This window comes from Sus scrofa, chromosome 1 (genome assembly GCF_000003025.6).
Source record: "Sus scrofa isolate TJ Tabasco breed Duroc chromosome 1, Sscrofa11.1, whole genome shotgun sequence".
Taxonomy (NCBI): Eukaryota; Metazoa; Chordata; class Mammalia; order Artiodactyla; family Suidae; genus Sus; species Sus scrofa.
In genome coordinates, this window is record NC_010443.5 from 104,726,645 (window position 1) to 104,746,496 (window position 19,852).

General features: G+C 40.7%; 1 protein-coding gene across 37 annotated transcripts in view; it reads right to left on the bottom strand.

The window, feature by feature from the left end:
• TCF4 (transcription factor 4) overlaps nt 1–19,852 on the bottom strand; it is a 361,111-nt gene that overhangs the window by 7,836 nt on the left and 333,423 nt on the right. The window lies entirely within an intron of this gene.

The window sequence follows — 19,852 nt, forward strand, 5'->3', positions numbered from 1 at the left end:
CCAGGACCCACTTAAGGAAGGCTAGCCTTTGAAAAACAATACTCCCAAATGCATCTCACTAGAGGGCGCTGAAGGACCACATATGCACCTAGAGTCCCCAGCAAAAAACACTTTGAGCTCCGTAAGATGCCGTGCTGTACATTCAGTGACAAATATGGCAGAGTAGCTCAGGCAGGTAAAACGTCAAATTGTCTCCCAGGGTGCTGCAGTGGAGCGCACTGATTCGTACCCATCTGTCTTCTATCATGTCCGCCAACAGATCTGACAATTATCTTAATGCCCATATGCTTAATTGTGGGCTTCTCAATTCCCCCATTGCTATCGGAAATCCTACAGGAATTTCAATTTGGCATTCGACTTTCATTTCAGGGGATAAGATTCTCAGGCCTGCCATTTTTTTTTTTCCATAATGCCAGCTAAGCCTCTGACAGCGGAAGCTACAGCAGTATGGGACATAGCCCCTGCTCGGTACAAATATAATAAAATGTCACCTGGCTTTCCAAAACTGGCAGCCCATTCCAAATTAATGTTTACTGTATTTCATCAGCTGCTGAGTTCCAAATCCAAAGGGGGACCGTTTCTGCCAATGCCACCATACCGGAAAATGTACCAATAAAGGTTTTATTAAACACACCAGTAATGCCATCATTGCCATGCAAAGATGTTTGGACATTTTTCCATTTTTTTCTTCCTTCACTATTCTGATCCTAGGAAGACGCCATATTGTGAACACTCTCCAGGCTTCCAAGAATAAAATTATAGAGTAGAGCATGATGCCTTGGTCTGCAAAAATTACCGCTGAGCTTTTTATTAACTACTACTACCACCTACACTCTGGGGTCCAGAGATGTTGAATTTGTAGCACTGAGACAGCAATTGCTGACTTTACAGAGTACCCCTTCAAGTAAGACCATTAAGCACTTGCAAACCAGAAGGAACATGAGTAGTGTTTTTGCTGGCATTTCCAAGTAGGTATTTATTTTCTTGGCCTATTGTTAAGTGAACATTTACACAGGACAGTGAGGTCTAGCATTAGAAATATCTATCTATAAATTTATACTGCTATGAATCAAAAAGTATAATTTTTTCCAATCTAAAACATAAAACCACAAAGCAGAATCTTCACCCATTTGCTACCCAACATTTTTAAAGAGATAAGAATCTCCTTTTAAATAGTAGGAATTTGAACTGATAACAATGCAACTCATAGAACCAAAGGAAGCCCGTGCTACCTCAAGGCAGCCTAGTATAAAGCGTCACCTTCATATGCTCCAAAATAGTACAGAAGAAAATAATTCGGGGGGAGAGGGAAGGGTCATATACATCATGCTCAGATTCAAAAATGCAACAAGAACAAAACTATTATAGATAGAATAGATAAACGACAAGGTCCTAGTGGATAGCACAGGGTATCTTCAACATTCTGTGATAAACCGTAATGGAAAAGAACATGAAGAAGAATCTCCCTATCTCTCTCTCTCTATGTATCTATTTATCTATATCACTTTGCTGTACAGCAGAAGTTAACACAACACTGTAAACCAACTATACTTTAATAAAGTATATGTATAAAAGAGTTACAATAAAATACAGCAAGAAGGGCAAAGGATTTAAGGGCTGGGAAGCATCAGGAATGCTGTAGCTGAGACATCTGAGGAGGCTAATGCTGTCTGCCACCTGTGTGCCGTGTCCCTTCCGAGAACAGTTTGAACAGTAGTTATTTAGTTTCTATGTAGGTATTTCAAATACACTGAGACCCTGATTATCTTGCAAAGCAGCTCACTCCATTTTCACAAGTTGACTTCTTTATACATTCTACCCACTGGTTCTAGTTTCAGTTTCCAGAGTTCCATGGACTAAGTGTCAGTGCTTTTCACATATTTAACACCACTGCCATGCCACTCCCGTCTTTCATCTGTAACTGAAGCCTGATCTCTTCTGGGCAGACCATGCCCAGTTCTTCAACCATTCCTCACGCTTTGTGTAGGTTTTTATTTTCCTTCTGAACCTATTTTTCCATTTGTGCATTTAGAAGACAGATTCAATCGATGACTATCCTTTCAATCTAAGATGTCAACTTGCAGGCATGCATTTTAGAGGCCTTGATCAAGTGGTAGCTCTTTAAGACTGTCAATCCATGTTAACATAAATAATTACCCAAGTGCTGATTCTCAGTTACTGGCATTCCCAATGGATTTAATTTCTCTCCACAAAGGATGATTCTAAGGTGGAATCACTGAAGGTGAGCACAGCAGAGAGGTACCCTCCTTCTATTTTAGAATCATTCTATTAAAACTCTCAAGCCTTCTTTGTGGGTGGCTAAGATGCAATTTAAGGTTAATATTTCACTTTGCAATTGAAACACACTCAGTTATTACTCCCCAATATTTCTTCTTCTTTTTTTCTTTCTTTCTAGATTACATTTAATTTTTAAAAGAGGGTAAAAGAACCCACAACCAATCGCCTTTCTATTTTCTTGGCCTCAACTGTTATGAAAGACAGTGTAACTGAGAGAAAATCACACCACAGTGAGAATCAATAATGCATAGATTCTACCTGTAAATGGTCTTTGTTAGCTGGATAATCAAGAGTAAGTTATTCCAATCCAAAATGGAGAAAATAATACTGGAAGTTTTATAGAATAAGTCCCACATTTATTGCAAGGCGCAGCAGTATACAAGACAGCTGGTACACAATAATTCAAAATACTTGTATGTATTCTAGTTGAAAATACTTGCAGACCACATAAAAATAAGAGTCTATGCAGTTCAAGAACCCTTGGAACTCAAGCTACTTTCACTTATGATCCTCTTTGTACCGTCTCTCTTTTGTTCACATCCATTTGATTTGAAATCTCTCTCCTGCACAATGAGAGTAAAATCTTAAGTGATACTGTAAGTATGATTGCAAAGATACATGTTCCAATTAGATTTTTGGATTTTAGGTCATGCATGTGATCTAAATCTATCTATTTTCTGGAGATCATCTTAGATCATGTCAGGTACGATATCATTTTCCATAGAGTAAATTAGAAACAAAGCTATCCTTGATATTCGAAGGATACTGCAAACTATGCACAGTCTAGGTCAGATGAATGGCTAATGAGAGGTCCAGATCCATGGACCTACCTAATGAGCATGATTCTCTGGGATCAATTCCACTGCCTGTGGCTCCGGAATAGCATTCCAATCTGGAGAATTAGCTTTGCTTTGCTTGTTTCCTTGGCCACAGACAGCATTTCCTAACCCTATTTACTTCTTCCTCAGAAACATGATTTCTAGTCACATAAGAGACAAGGAAAAGGACATAGTGAATGGCCAGCACAAGCCCATCAATAGAATAACTCAGAAATAGACAGAGGAACCAATACTATTATCTGTACATCTGAAAGTCAGGGTGCGTCCGCCTACAAATATATAATGATGCAATGAGAAGAAAAGCAGATTCCTTTTACCTGCCAAGTGATTCTAAGGATGGCACTGAGAAAATCCATACTTCATTAAAGCCCTATTTTGATAACCTCTTCATCTAGGTAAGCAACAGTTGAAAGTTAAAAGGCAGCCTACGAAAACAGTGAATTGTATCAATATTGATTGTAATTTTTTTGCAGTCTTTAAGAACAGAGTTTCTTATTGTCACAGACAATATGATTTCAGATATATCTATACTAGTAGAAGAGAACTAAAATCTAAAAATTATTCAATAATTGTGAACTGACTGATCAAAATAGTCCATTTATTAATCCAACAAGTATTTCCTCATCTAGCCTCTGCTTGTCACTCCACGAGGTGCTGGGGACAGGATGGGGAATAACGTAACTTATCCGAGGCCTCTGCCCCTCTGGAACTTAAGAGTGAACGTTGGATTTTGGTGGGATTTTAGTGGAGTGATCCATTTGTTTGTGGGGTTTAACAGTAAGGACTAGAAACTCAGTCCAGCTCGCTCAAGTAAAAGGAGATTTAACAGGAAGAATTCTGTGACCCAGGTTTTGGGCCTGGAGAACTCTTAGGACCTAAGGCTACACCTCGTCTCTTAGGGGTTATTGGAATGGACTCTCTCCTCCTCCAGCTGGTACCTTTGTCTCTGTCTGGCTTCTGCCCACTCAGGACAATAACCTGAACACTTCTCTTCCTTTATGGGAGCTCCCAGGACATCTTTTCATGTTCTGAACCCACTGTGAACTCTTTTTCTTAGTATGTCCAAGTTCAGACCGCCAAGATCATCTGATGGCGCAGCTCATCATTTAGAAGCAGACCATGTGCCATCTGATGAATAGGCTGGCCTGGGATCAGGTGTACTCATCCCTGGTCCAAAGAGCTACAAAAGAAGAAGGGGCAAGGGCATGTGGTCCCAACATGGTGGCCCCTTCCTCAGGCGCAGTGAATCACGCCTCTTCTGTGCCAATAGCTACATTTCACTGAATCTTGGGCAAGCAATATTCAAATTCTGACACTGCTATTATTTATTTATTTATTTATTAGTTTGTCTCTTTAGCACTGCACCTGCAGCATATGGAAGTTTCCAGGCTAGAGGTCCAATCGAAGCCATAGCCACCGGCCTACACCACAGCCACAGCAATGCAGGATCAGAGCTGTGTCTGTGACCTAGGCCACAGCTGATGGCAACGCCGGATCCTTAACTCACTGAGTAAGGCCAGGGATCAAACCCACGTGTCCTCATGATTACTAGTCGGGTTCGGTAACTTCTGAGCCACAATTCTCAGCTATTGAAATTCTCCTGTGTGACTTTATCATTGGGAATAATTAAATACCTTTAGAAGGTATTTAGAAGGTATTACTCCTTTTGAATCACATAAACACCGTATAATTTTAAATAATCTTACTTTTCAAGAAATGGATTGGTATTTTAAAAACACTTTTCAATCACAGTATGTAGACTTTAAGGGCCTGGGGAGACTTGAATGCTAGTTAGGACAAACTTCTTATTTTATAGAGAAGAAAGATGAGGCCGAAAATGGTTAAGTGACTTAGCGAACATTTGGTTAAAGGACTACAACAGATTTTGAACTTGGAAAACTTCTAACAACATTGAGCAATCTGGGTTCGTATCAATATACCCACATGCACAGACGGGGGTGGGTAGAGTTAATGGACAAAAAGGGGTTACCTCCTGGAATTTTCATTTTATACACACTGTGTGTATGTGTGTGTGTGGGTAGGTGGGTGTGCAGTGTGCGCAGATACAGGTATGAAAATCATTTTAGTTTTCTCTATCATAGGGGAAAAAAATATCATAGTTCACCAACTCAGGCCAAGGCCAAGATGTCTAACTAAATTACAAAATTTAATATTTGCCACAACTCCTCCAACACAAACAGATTTAAAAGATATGCGGCTTCAAATTAGGTGGCTGTTGGCAAGGCTGTTTTTACGTGGGGATGCACACAGAGCATCCTGGTAAATATCCTTATCCTGATCCTCAAGCTAATAACAAACACCACGAACAAAAAAGACATTCACTGTTTCTGCTCTTTGTTTCCAGGGAGTATTGTGAAAGTAATTATTCTGTTGTATTTAAGAGGCCTATTTCATGGATGGGAAAATGTATTAAATTTCATTTGGCAGTTATTCAATCCTTGTTAATGTTATCTCCAGAGATAACTGCTTCAAAAACAGGCTTTCAGAGCCCAGTTCTTTCTCCTCTCTACCATAATCTTTCTAAAAGAGTTCAGGACGGGAACTTTGAGAAACTTGTCAGCAACTTCTAGACCAAGCGACACTGACACAGAACCAGAAAGGCTGTTAGAAACATTTTAGTCTATCAAAACGAAAGTTGGCCTTTAATGGCATCTGGTTCAAAATCTTCCTTGTGACAGAGGTGGTTTTTTTTTTTTTTTTTTTTTTTTTTTAGAAAGAAGAGAAATCACAACAGAAAAATGGGACAAAAGAAAAAAGTCTTGGCCACTTTTACTTTTCTCTCTTTCTCTTGTTTTGCCATTATCATAAAAAAAAAAAACAAAGTTCAAGAGCTTTTTTTACTATAATTAGGCACCTATTGACAGAGAAAACTGTCTGAACTGTAATCTCTCCATGAAATATCAATTATACATGACAGTGGTAGGGTGCTAGATTTCAGTTTCAATTATCTTGCCAGATCTGTGTCATATTGGAGGAAAGCAAACATTTCCCCAAATGTGCAAAAATACCACTTAGTCCAAAAGGTGCATCTTTTAAAGAGGTGGGAAGGGGTCATGCAAACTTTTTTTTAATAGTTCACAGACAGGAACTTGGAAGTTCAGGACAAAGTGGTGGTAGACACTGGGACGAACAAAACTAGAGCCACTGAATTCTGTAGAAAATGAGACTTAGCTCTGATGACCAACTTGTTCGTGTGAAAGCCCTGACATCTGGGACACTCTTCAACCACAAATATAATTTCCACACTCCTCAATTTTAAAAAATTATCAGACCGTTAAAAAAATTCATGTGATAAAACAGTGAAAGGACTTGTCACTAAAGTTAGATCTGGTATCAATGCTTTACTCTGGATTTTGATTCTTAAAATGTTCATTGGGGGAAGACCTCCTAATTTTCTTAAAAGCCTTTTTTTTTTTTTTGCCCCCTAGAAACCTCACAGCTGCCCTTAGGCTTTGCCTAAAATGCAAGGTAATTCCTTTATGGGCAATTCTTGGAACTTTATTTAATGCTTATTCCTCAGCTGGTAAAATAATTTTCGAGAGGATTTAAACTTGAGTTAAATGACCCTGACCTGTCATGTGATCAGCTAGGCTGAAACTCCCACAATGTCTACCAAAATGGTTAAAAAGGAATAATTTTGTGATCTAGTTTAGAGATGCAAATGGCCATCACCTGATTTCAGTTCATCTTTTTTTTTTTTCTTCACTCATAAGTTCCATCTATTAAAACTGTTTCATTTCTCTCCTCTGGATCCCCACCCTGTACCCCCAATTCTCTACATCATTTTCCTACACAGGAAACCAGAACTGGATGTGGCCACCAAGTGGGGACCTAGGTGAGTGGTTAACAGTGTCCATTCAGTCCCGTCCTTGCCCTGGGTTGCAGGTCAGTAAGAGGGAAGGTTGGAGGGAACTAAACTCAACCCATGACCATGTCCAGGGCACCAAGCCCACGTAGCAGAGAGTACAGTGCAGTTTTGCAATTTCTTGTAAGCAGTTTCTCTTGTCTAGAGCGAAGGAAAAGGCGATTGGACAGGATGTTTACTTGGAATTTCTGGTCCCCACCATGTAAGCACATCTGTGTGAGGCTATCTGGCACGCAATGTGCTCTGCAAGTCCATCACTAGGGATTCAGCCATACCTAACTGGACTTTTATTTTTTCAAATGCTTTTCTTATTATCCCAGGATCACCTGCTGATGGTAACCTATTTGGTTTGTTGCAGCATATTGGAAGTTTCCAGGCTAGGGGTCGTAGCTGCCAGCCAATGCCACAGCCACAGCAATATGGGATCTGAGCTGCATCTGCGACCTACACCACAGCTCACAGCTCACAGCAGTGCCGGATCCTTAACCCACTGAGTGAGGCCAAGGATCGACGGAACTCGTGTCCTCATGGATCCTAGTCAGGTTCATTACCACTGAGCCACAGAGGGAACTCCTTGATTATAACCTCTTTGGAAAGGCAATGGCAGTGTAAAGAAGCTTGCCTAAACTAATAAAATATTTCTTCCTCATCATTTCTGAAACACTCAGTTTGTAAATGCTATGTTCTCTGCCCATCACCTGGTCCCTTGCAAATCCAAGTTCATGGCTTTTCAGGTTTCTGTGAATTATGTCTCAGATCAATGCCTTCTGCTTCTGGGTCCTTCACCCAGACACCAGAGAACCATTCCGGCTCCTTCCTATTCCTAAATTCCTTCATCTCAGTCTTCAGGTACCTAGTTGGGGCCCTTCTCTTCCACATCTCTGAGGCTTGAGCTAAGCCCTCCCTCTTCTGTCCGCCAGGGCGGGTTTCCTTCCCCACTGACCCACTGACCACTTCACTTTTATTAGTCCCACTTCTCTTCCTCTTACTCCTCCTGGAAGGTCTGAGTCTCCAGAATTCTCATCATCTTGCTGGGCCTGGACAGGGTTCTCCTGGACTGTTCAGTCTGAATGCCACACACTAGCGGCCACTGTCTAATATGGTAGGGCGTACGTGTCAATGATTTTGTTTAGCTGCTATTCAGAAAGCCTATCCTTGTCCTGAGGTGTAAGCATTCTAAGGGCGAGGGCTGGGTCCTTGTATGGGATCAGACTACCACAAGGTGAATTAGGGGTTTCCTTAACAGTAAAGGATGACACCTATGGCATCTATCTTGGGAGACTATCTGCACTCTAAACGCTTTTGGTACTGCTGAATATAGGTTTAGCATGTTCCTATCAAAAGAAAAAAAAACAAACATTTCATTTAATTCAACAAATGCCCTGAATGTCTATTATATGCAAGACACGATTTAGGTATTTTCAGGAAAAATAATGAACAAAAGATGTGAGTATTACTTTATGGTCTCTTACACCTTACTGGTGGATCAAAACAACTACTATACAAGGCAAAACAAGATGAATGTCATGAAGGGGTACAGGTCGTGAAGGGATTTAAAGATGAGTGAAATCACACTGGATGAAGAAACCAGGGACTACTTTAAGAAGAAGGTGTCATTTTAGGTAGTTTTCAAATGATGGGTAGAATTTTGATATAGATTATCTACAGATCAGCTTAAATGGCATTTAACATTAATTAACATCTCAACTTTAAATGAAAGTTGCTATTTTCACAAGAAGTGCCAATATTTAGATTATGCATATACGAAGCAGCAGCTAAGGACTGCAAATCAACGTGTTTTCACGTTGTCAGAGACATATTTTGGACAAAAAGCAGACTTCTGTAAAGCCCTTTATAAACCTCAATGGTTTAGTTACAAAGTGAGCAACATAGGGCATTTTGGATACAAATGGAACCTCGCTGTATGTGTGTATTATTGGCCCAAATGATTCACTCTTATTTAACTGCAATGAAGTCTTTCATCTCCCAGCTATACAGTAATAGTTTCCATATGACCGGTGGCTCTGCTATAAATAAGATCAAAAGCAAAAGAAAGGATTTAATAAAAGAAAATGACATTAAGAGTAGCATTAAATCAGGGAAAAAAAATACCAATATCCAACTTTTTTTTTTTAAGAGCAAAGCTTCACAGAGCACCAAGCCGTTTCCCCAATATGTCATGAAAAGGCATTTGCAAGTGGTAGGCATGCACAAAATCCATTTGTGTATGCCTGAGAGTGGCAAAGATGAAGTTGGGGGCTGGGAGGTTGGGGAAGAACACCCCCATTTAGAGGCAGGAGGAGAACAGGTACTGGACCAAACAGCAAGTTTCACGCTGTGGAGTTCAAGGGAATGGGCCTGTGGCGGACGTCCATCCACTGCTCTGTCCTTGGCTCTTCTATTTAATGGAGATGGACTTTTTGGTAATCCTGAGTCTCTCAGAGAATCATAACATTGCTCAACTCGACTACATAAGTTCTGAGAAAGGAAGTTTTTTTTGGCAATGCACAGTGACCCGATACGAAGAGCCAACTTCCCAAACAAATTTTCTTCTAGTTCTTTAAAAAAAAAATTACAATGTTAATCTCTATTCCCGACTGGATAAACAGCTGCTAATAACCTCCAGCGCCCAAGGGAGGAGTTCATTTCCTTTCATCTTCAGTCTGGTGGATATCTGACGTGCACTGGACTTTAGCGATTCCACATGTTTTGTGCTTTGCCATGCAAAACTGCCTGGCCTTGCCCATGCAGGTCCCTCTTCTTTCCTTCTTTGAGACCGCATCCAGAAACTCAGAGGATGGACCAGGCTCTGGGACTACTTATTTGAAACTGTAGTTCTTTTTACTGTGGGTGTATTTAGAGAGGAAATGCAAGTACATAAAGGAAGTTAAAGGCTTGGACCTTCGTTTTTGAAGCCTTGGGAGGGAAACAGCCATTTCAGAGAGAGCTAATTACGCACTCAAGGGCTGGCTACGTTCAAAGATACTCTATTTCTAACAGCATCTCGAACGTGATTACTTTATCTGTTTGCCTCCTAAATAAAGGAGCCAACCTCAACACTTTTTCCTCTAATAGGAAGGACTCTGCAGAAGATTATAGGGCCAGCCGGGCCCCAGCGTCTTTCTCACTTGTTCCTGAGCACCTGCTTTTACTGGTGACCTCAGTTCTACACCTCAAGATTCAGACACTTCGCAAAACAGCTTTTTAAACAAAAACCAGCTGTTTCCCATCTAGACTACAGGGGGGAAAATTGGGGGCAGCTTACAGAAACATTACCCAGAGACTACCATTCTCCAATAACTTTCACACACTTTCAGCTCCAAACGAGACCCGGTCCTGTTGCAGAAGCCAGGGAGAAGGCAAAAATGTGAAATTAAAATGTGGAAACTTAACACCGTGGTTTTTGACAATATGTCCAATTAACTGCGTGAAAATGAATGTGGCTATTGTATCAGGACAATGCTTCCCCAAAGATGTCATTTAACTAATACTGGACAGATCTTTCCGTTAAACTCAACTTTATAGTTGTAAGATGATTTATGTATCCAGAGGAAGCTATAATTATGTACAACTTCAAATGCCAATCAATTAGGTAAAATCCCCGCATTTCAGAAATCTGATGTTTAAAGCTTCATTTTTTGTTGTTTAGGTTTTCCTTCCTAAAGCTGCTCTGCCTAAACCCTCTTATTTCGAATCTATTTTACACTTCTGTTTTCTAAGCAATTAAGATACTTTTGATTTGAAAAAAAAATTTACAGCCACAATAAAAGTTAAAATAACACAACAGCCACAGGTTTTGGAAGAAAAAAAAAAAAAATACAAAATGGCCAAGGCTGAGTCTTGGCTTTTAAATGGTGCCAAGTTGCTCCAGCATTTTCTGTTTTGGTATGAATGACATAACTGAATTACTTCATGAGCTGCTACTTTAATTCCTAAGGGTGGAAAATTCCATGAGTTAATTTGATTTGGATGTAAAAAATATACACGAAAACTCACTCTTCCTGTGGACTCTCCTGTGAAAGATCCGAGCCAATTGTTGGAGCTGCTGAGCTCCGAGGAGGGCCTTTCCGCCCAGCGCAGCCCTGCCTGGCACACCGTAAGGGCCGGTATCATGGGGTCATTTTCTCACTCCCATCTGCACACATAAGATCCTTTATTTTCTGGGTTTTTTTTTTTTCGATCCTGTTTATTCTGTAATGCCCTCCTCGCCTGCCTCTGTTCAAGTCCGATGCAGGCTTGAATGTGAGCTCAGTGACACATTTTCCTAGTGGTCCCCTAAGGCTGGCCAACGTTCACCCTTCTCTGAATCACTTCTGAGGTCACTTAATCATTCCACGCTACATTATACTTAGTTAGGTACAGACTTGCGTTATCACCCTCCCAGAGTCAAAGGCCCGTGGGCTCAGAGACTTTTTCTTGCACGTTTATGTGTCCCCTAAGGAGCTGAAACACAGACCATGCTGAAGGATGAATAAATATCAGTGTATTTTCTAACCTGTACCATACAGATTTCTCCCTTCAGAAAATCGAACTCCTGAGAAAAAGAGGGTAATACTATTTCTTAAAATGCAAGGGTTGTGTCTTTTCTAAGTGATGGACAGTTTGGCACTGTGGCCTTGTCCCTAATACAGTATAACTGTGCTATGGGAAGTGTCTGTTTTCCCCTCTATTGTTTAAGAAGGAAGTCAAAATGCGTTAAGGTCCTACAGTCTATTTTAAATGTGTTTCTTATAAAACCTTTCCTTTTATTTTTATTGTCTTCAGTTTCTTTCATCAATGTCATAGGTTTCAGGACACAGTTCTTTCACCTTTTTGGTTAAATTCATTCTTAGGTATTTTATTCTTTTCAATTTGATTGTAAATAGCACGGTTTTCTTGATTTCTTTTTCTCTTTTAAAATTATCGTCGATTTACAGTGTTGTGTCAATTTCTGCTGTACAGCATAGTGACCTAGTCACGCATACGCAGACATTCCTTTTCTCAGACTGTCCTCCATTGTGCTCTATCACAAGAGACTGGATATAGTTTCCTATGCTATATGGCAGGACCTTATTCTAAATGTAAGAGTTTGCATCTACCAACCCCAAACTCCCCATCCATCCCACTCCCTCTCTCCTCCCCCTTGGCAACCACAAGTCTGTTCTCTATGTCTGAGTCTGTTCCTCTTTTGTAAATAGGTTCATTTTTACATTTTAAAAGTCAGGAGACAACCATTTTGGCTTTTATATATTTAAATATTTAAAGTTCATGTCACCAGGGTACTAAACACATCCTTTGGGGGAAAATTAAGGAACTAGGTGTGGTTTGTCCTAGAAGTATGGAGAGAAGGGCTTCTTTGGGTTTGACAGTCCAATGCAGACTGACTGTCTCGTTTCTAGGTCATGGGCCTGAGTTTGAGTAAAAAGGAGATTAGGGGAATAAAATGGGGGATATACCTAATTTAGACCCAGTGGGATCTGGACATGCATGGTGCCTCACCATTTGCCTCAGGGGTTGTTAATGGTGAGTAAACGGTCTCACTGCCATGGCTGTATTCGAACCTCTTGACTTGTTTAAGTGAATGCAGAAATAACACATGGTGGGCTCAAGGATTCTACTATGACTGTTGTAACTAACTCATGGTCAAGAGAACTTCTTTAAGTCAGACAGAGGGAGACAGATACTGAATATTCTCAGTTACATGTAGAATCTAGAAAAGTGAACTCTAAGAAGTGAGAGAGGAGAATTCTGGTTGCCAGGGACTGGGGGCTGGGGTGGGGGATGAGGAGATGTCAGTCCAAGGGGATGAACTTATAAGACAAGTTCTGGGGATCTAGTGCACAGCATGGTTACATTAAGAATACTGTCTTGGAGTTCCCATGGTGGCACAGCGGAAATGAATCTGACTAGGAATCATGAGGTTGCGGGTTCGATCCCTGGCCTTGCTTAGTGGGTCAAGGATCCGGCATTGCCATGAGCTGTGGTGTAGGTCACAGACGTGGCTCAGATCCTGTGTTGCTGTGGCTGTGGTGTAGGCTGGCAGCTGTAGCTCCAATTAGATCCCTAGCCTTGGGAACATTCCACATGTCACGGGTGCAACTCTAAAAAAAGCAAAAAAAAAAAGGAATACTGTCTTATATACTTGAAAGTTGTTGAGAGTGGCTCTTTGAAGTTATCAACACCAAAAAAAAAAAAAAAAAAAAAAAAGAAAGAATTACGTGAGGGAACAAGGGGACAGAGGTGTTAACTAACCTTACTGTGGTGGTGGTTTCGTCATACATACATCTATCAGTCGTCACACTATACACCTTAAAATTACATATGCTAGATGTCAATAATATCTCATTAAGGCTGGCACAATTTGTTTTAACTAAAGAGAATTTCAAGTTATTTTTCCTCTCTGCTTCCCCCCCCTTAAGTTTTCTTAAAATAAAGTACAATATTCATACAGATAAAACTTTTCAGTTGAGGTTGCTAATTTGGTTCCAGAAACTTGTGGTAGCTGTGGAGATGAGGAGAGATGGTGGGACATGAGGGACAGGAAAATATCCTCATTAAGGAAAAAAAACCCAATAGTGTAGCCATAGAACAGTGATGTTGATGACTCAGACCTTGGGTGAAATTCTGTAACAGGCTATTTCAAAGGTAGTTTCGAAATGCTCTGACATAGTGGCAATGACCTCTCAAACTCAAGTTTGGTTCTATCAAGACAGGTCTTCCTAGACAAAGCCCATGTCCTCAGTCATGGGGAGGTGGTACACATGGTGTCTTATAACAATGCAACGGACAAAATGAGAAAGTTAGAACCCTGTGAGAGTAAAACTAGGTGGCTATAACTGGCTGAAATAGCAAACCCAAAGAGCGGGGGATGTTGTAAGCATGGAGAGAATGTCCTTAGCACTGACTGACCTTCAGGGTTTTCTGTTCTATGCCCTCCCCTGGTCAACAGTGTTATTCGTGGCCTCAACATAGGAATTAATGGCACCCATCAAAGCTGCCAACAACAGAGCTGGCAGAATATGTGCTTAAATGAGGGCCTCAAGGAGACCTTGAGACTGGAGACAGATCGAAGACTGCTGTATGAAACTCAGGGGGTGTTACGGGGAGTTTGGTACCAGTACACGGAAAAGGGCACAGGGTAACTTGATGGATGTGTGGCTGATGGATTCCAGTATTTATCAGCAGGACGAAATCGCCATGAAATACTGCAAATGAGATGTTTTCAGGTAGCCTTTAATGAAGACAGAATGTACTGAATGGGTTTCGTGGTGCATCCACCCTAGTCTATGCTAATGATTGCTTCAACACTGTTCAATTTGAGATTCTACACAAGGTCCTGGGTACAGGGATGAGCATTTTTTTTAAACTTGGACAAATGCACTGGAAAGTTACAAAGCCAAAGCTTTTTTTTTTTTGATAAATATGTGGAGATACAAATGTCTAGCCCAGAGGGGGAAAAATACTGAGCAGACTATCTTCAAACAATTTAAAGTTTCTCAAGTATTTGTTGAGTTGACTTAGGGGTAACTCCACTGGGCAGAAAAATAAAAACTTCAAAGGGAAGTAAATTTGGGCTGGACATAAGGAAGAATTTCTAGTGTTTGATGGGCATGGGCTTTGCAGTCTGAGCTACTCACCCTTGGAGGAAGGAGGCTGATAAAGGCTTGGTCACTGCTTGGCAGGGAATCTGTACAGGGATTTGGATGGAGGTGACCTCTAAGGTCCTTGAGATTACATGGTAATCACTGCTTAGAAATGAAGAATGTGCTCAAATATACACAGAGCTCCGAAGAATCAAAATCTATGAAAACTCAAGAGAAACGAGATTGAAAATGACTAGACTGCTATGGATCAGACCTCCTCTGAAAAGGTCCATCTAGAAACAGGCTTTTCTGAGTTCTGCTACTCCCATCACGACACAGAGTAAATGCTACCCAAGATATCACATCACTACCCACTAGCCTCGCTCTTTCTTTCTGTGCCAAATCTGATTGGCAGAGCTAAAGAGCAACATGATGTTACAGGGAGCCAAGGGGCAACTAAAGCATTTTCTTGGTTTCATTAGTTAACAGAATAAGTGTAATACCAGCCACACTTTTGAAATTGCTATGGTATTGGGTTAGAGAGGAAGTGTGCTGTGGCAGTGTCATATTTAGTACCAAGAGTGCTGGTCTTATTGCTGGTTTGCTTGGTTTCTAATCCTAGCTCGGCCATCAACCAGTGAGTATCCATACGTGGGTTACTTCCCCTTTCTGGGCCTCAGTCTTCAGCAGTAAAGTAAGACCACTGGGCTAAATGACTTCTGTGTTGCTTTTAGTATCTAGAAGTCAACGGAACTCTTAAGAACTATGAAAGCAGAACCAACTGAAGCTGTTCATCCTCTGAAGTCCTAAGTGGTAAAAGCACATCTATGTTTAGTGTCAGTTCAATAAAAAGGTGCGTCTTTACCTAATCACTATTCTTTGGATAAATTCTCGCAACCCAAAGTCAAACTATAAATGTTACTGAGAAGAGGGAAGTTGGGCTAAGATTGGCTTATACCAGTGCTTTCTAAAATGCATGTCACATCGTGACCTAGGATGCTAGGAAGGAGCTCAGGTGATGCTGTCCGAACAGGTGTGGGTAGTGAGCTGCAGAGGGCTCCCCCACACCGAGGTTCATCTAGAGCAACTAGATCCTTAGATCACTACTCCTCTCCTAAATGACAATGTGATCCTTCCCTCCTGGATATCAGAGCTGAGCCCCTACTCTCCTATGGGGCCAATGGCACGCCTCAGCAATTTGTTTTTAAATATGTATCCTTTCCTACGAGACTGATCCGCCTGAGAGCAGAGACCACATCTTAGCATAGAACCTGGCATTTGGTGATGACTTGGTAAATGTTTTTGAAATGAATAAATGAGCTTCAAAGCAAAAAGGATCTGGGAACCACACTCATATAGTAATAGTACAGGAGCTTTCAGCTAAATGATTCTGCCATTGCTGACTCCACTGACAGGTAATCAGGCATAAGCACAGAATCACATGAGGACATTTTTGATGTGGGTTTTGTTCTTGTTCTGTTGAAAGAAGAGATGAGGTCATCTGAAAGGCTTTCTTCCAGGGCTCATCTGTCCATCTGAATACCGAACGAATAATAGACATATTTGGAAAATTGCCCTTTCAATAATTTACCAAAAATCGAATGATTTAATATCAGAATTGATATCTGAGGCACAAAAGGGAATTAAATCTGGGTAAGAGTTTCTAACCAGGTTAGTGATAATCCAGCTGTTTCTTTATTCTCCCACATTCTGAAATTTCTGCTTTGATTCTGTTAGAAGACGAGGAGGTGAAGGTAAGAAAAATAATGTAATAATTTAAAATTTACTACTCCAAAAACCTAGTGAGAAGAGCTCACACCTCTTGCCACTGAGCACTGACATGTTGATTTAAGAAGAGATGTTCAGACAATGTGGGATTTAGCCTAGCAAGCTACCATACTGGAGGGAAAGTTCTTTTCCCTTATACTTGAGTAGAAAGCTGCTTTGGGAACTTGGCTGCAAGATACTTAGAAACTTCTTTCATCAACCAACATTTGTCAAGTTTTGAAAATCCCCAGTTTTAACCACCTAAAAGTTGTTCTTAAAAGGTGTAACGAGAGATCATCTCTGAGGATTGTTCATGGTTGTGAAATAGAGCATGGAATTTAGAGTCAATGCCTCCTGAATTGAAATCTAGCTTTATGACTTGAGACTAACTACTTACTCAAACCTTCTAAGGCTCATCTCACCAACACCTAAATGGAAACCATTATCATCCTTGTTGGGCTCTTGTGAAGACTGCAGGAGATAAGGTACATGGAGCTCCCAACCAAGGAGCTGGCAACTTGGAGGCACTCCAGACAGTATGTTTCCTTGCTTCCCTTTTGACTAATAATTTCTCTACTGGGAGGGAAACAAAATATACATGGTACTCAAGGAATTTACAACACAGCGGGTAAGGCAAAAGTCAGACCTACAAAAGATAGATGGTTATACCTGAGTGGGTAAAAGAAATATTTAGGCATTCCCGTCATGGCTCAGTGGCTAACAAACCTGACTAGTAACCATTAGGATGTGGGATGGATCCCTGGCCTTGCTCAGTGGTTTAAGGATTGGCATTGCCATGAGCTGTGGTGTAGGTTGCAGATGTGGCTTGGATCTGGCGATGCTGTGGCTGTGGTGTAGGCTGGCAGCTACAGCTCTGACTCAACCCTTAGCCTGGGAACCTCGTATGCCATGGGTGCAGCCCTAAAAAGACAAAAGACAAAAAAAAAATTTAGCCGATGGTCTCCTTCATAGTGCTATGAGAATAGAAAAGAAAAGGACTCTCACAGGTGGGGGTGGTGAGGGAAGATTTCTTATAAGAGGCAGCCATTGAGTGAGAGCTTGGAGAATGGGTGGGAATGAGATGGACAGTGGGTAAAGCAGGCCAAGCCAGACGGATGCAAAAGGAGTAGCTCGTGAGAAGTACAGGGCATATTCTGGTAATATGCAGAGGCTGGTCTTGCTGGAAAAATTTTTGCATTGGAATAGCGAAGCATAAGGCTTTTGGTAAACGTAATGGGCTTATTAATAAGGTAGGCTAAGAAATATGTCTTTATCGTGTAGATAATGGAAAGCCAGTAAAGGTTTCAGAGCAGGAAAGAGCATGGCCAAATAATATCATCTAGAAAGCCCGCAAGAATCAACATTCGCTCTGGCGTTATGAGCCATGCTGCTGTGAAAAAAAATCCCTTTCATTATACTAATACTCAGTAATTCACTGAAGACCTACTTCAGAACTCCAAGGAAAACATTTTATGAATCAAAAGCTAAGTACAATATGTTAGCAATTAAATGAGATAACATAAGAGCTGAGGCAGAACCACGGTTCTCCCCACCACGGTTTCAAGCTGCTGCAAAAAGAAATGCTTCCATCGTCTTCCAAGTTATCAAGCCATTTTGTTTTGATTGTCGGAAGGCAGGGGGAGAGGAAACGAGGAGGGGACTGAGGTCAGGAGGATTCAAAGCTATCTGTTCTTTAATCAGAAGGAATTATTAAGGAGAGGTAGAAAGGAGATTTGCTCACAAGAAAACCAGCCCAGGAAGGGTGTTGGGTTACTGTGACTCGTGTCCATTCCAGAACAATTGAAGGTGTATAGTTGGGAATGAAACGCCCACCAGCACTGGCCGATGTTTCCGGTGTGTATCTCCCACTGCTTTATTTACTGCAGCTGGTCAAAGTTTTACAGCCTGTTTCATGTATTAAAATTCAAATGTGGAAGGCATTACCAATATCCTCCTTGAATTTTTTTTTGTTGTTGTTGTTGTTCAGGGGAATGGGGTGGGGAGGGGGGTGGGGGGGGTAGTAGGTGTTGTTTTTTTCCCCCCCTTCCCCTTCAACTTCCTTTTTCTTGTGGAATGTATCAAATGGTCAAAGGCTAACTTCAGACTGACTAAATTCAAAAACTATTTCCTTTGTTCTTCTGTTTGTTATTGAAAATTCATACCAGTTTGCACAAGGCAAGAAATGAGGATCTGACCTTGTGCACACACATCAGGGTTTCATGTTGAGGAGCTCAGCCTCGGTGGGCCCCCTGAATATCTTCGAGAAAAAAGGAGAAAGACTGCAGGACCTCCCTTGGCCTAAAGGGCGGTAGGTGTTCCTGCCATGTCTTTGGAGTGACTCTCCGATCTGGTTGGCCTGTGGTCACCCTCAACTGAATTATAAATATCTTCAGAAGAGTGAGTGGGAACTTTTTCAGCAAAACTAGCAGCTTTTTTGCTTCTTCATCATTTTTTTTCTCTTCCAAAATCAAACCAAAGACTTATCTGTGTAATATTACCCTATTATTCCCCATTTTCAATTGCTCTGTTTCATTTTCCCCTCTTCCCCTCCACCTGGGTCCGTCCAACTTCCCATCTCTGAAGGTAACTCTGGCCTCTTCCTCCAATCCCACCTCTGAATCAAAGAGGGAGCAATTCAAAGGTCAGACAGTTCCCCCAAAGCATCTATGTATAGTTTATTACTTTAAAGAACTACTTAACCTCCATCTGGTATTTAAGAGCAAACTTTACATATTTATGGAAAAAAAAAAAAAAAAAGCTCTCTGAAGCAATGCCCTGGGTGCATGTTGCATCCGTTTAACACATGCAAAACGAACTCAGCTACAGAAATTAAACTATTTTTCTCTTGATCGAGAGCAGATATACAGAAATGGTTATAAGTCACAGATCTGGCTTTTAATAAAGCCAGATTTCTTAATTAAAAGCAGTATTGTTTAAACACTGGAGTTTAAAAAAAGAGCTATACAAACGAAAATCTCATATTATATGCATCCCAAGTGTATTTAGCACATTACCTGAGGCCAAGCTAAATTAAAATCTAGATTTTCCTTTTGTAAACTCTTAGCAACTGCCATGAATAGACAAACAATTTTTACTCAATGAGGAATTTGGGGGGCAGAGTCTAGGAAAAGCAAAAAATGAAAAAAAAAAAAAAGGTTTAGCTTTGGCATTCAAAAATATCTTTCCACTTTTCAGAAGTGAGTTCATTGCTTCTATTTATAATCCAGTATTTTTGGTTGCAAATTGGTTGCAGGTTTCCATAATATACCACTCAGGATGATACTCAATTTTAATCTTTTATTAAGAGAAATGAAAGGAAGGCAGAAGAACACTACTGAGCAAGAAAAGAGCTTAAAAATCTTCAAAATAACCTGTCCTTGTTTTGCAGTCTCCTTTCAGAACCACCTTTAAACACGAGATACTCTAGTGAGAATGGAAAATAGACATTTGCCCATGCAACTCTGAGAGCCTATAAGATACAATACAGGATATTAAGGTGT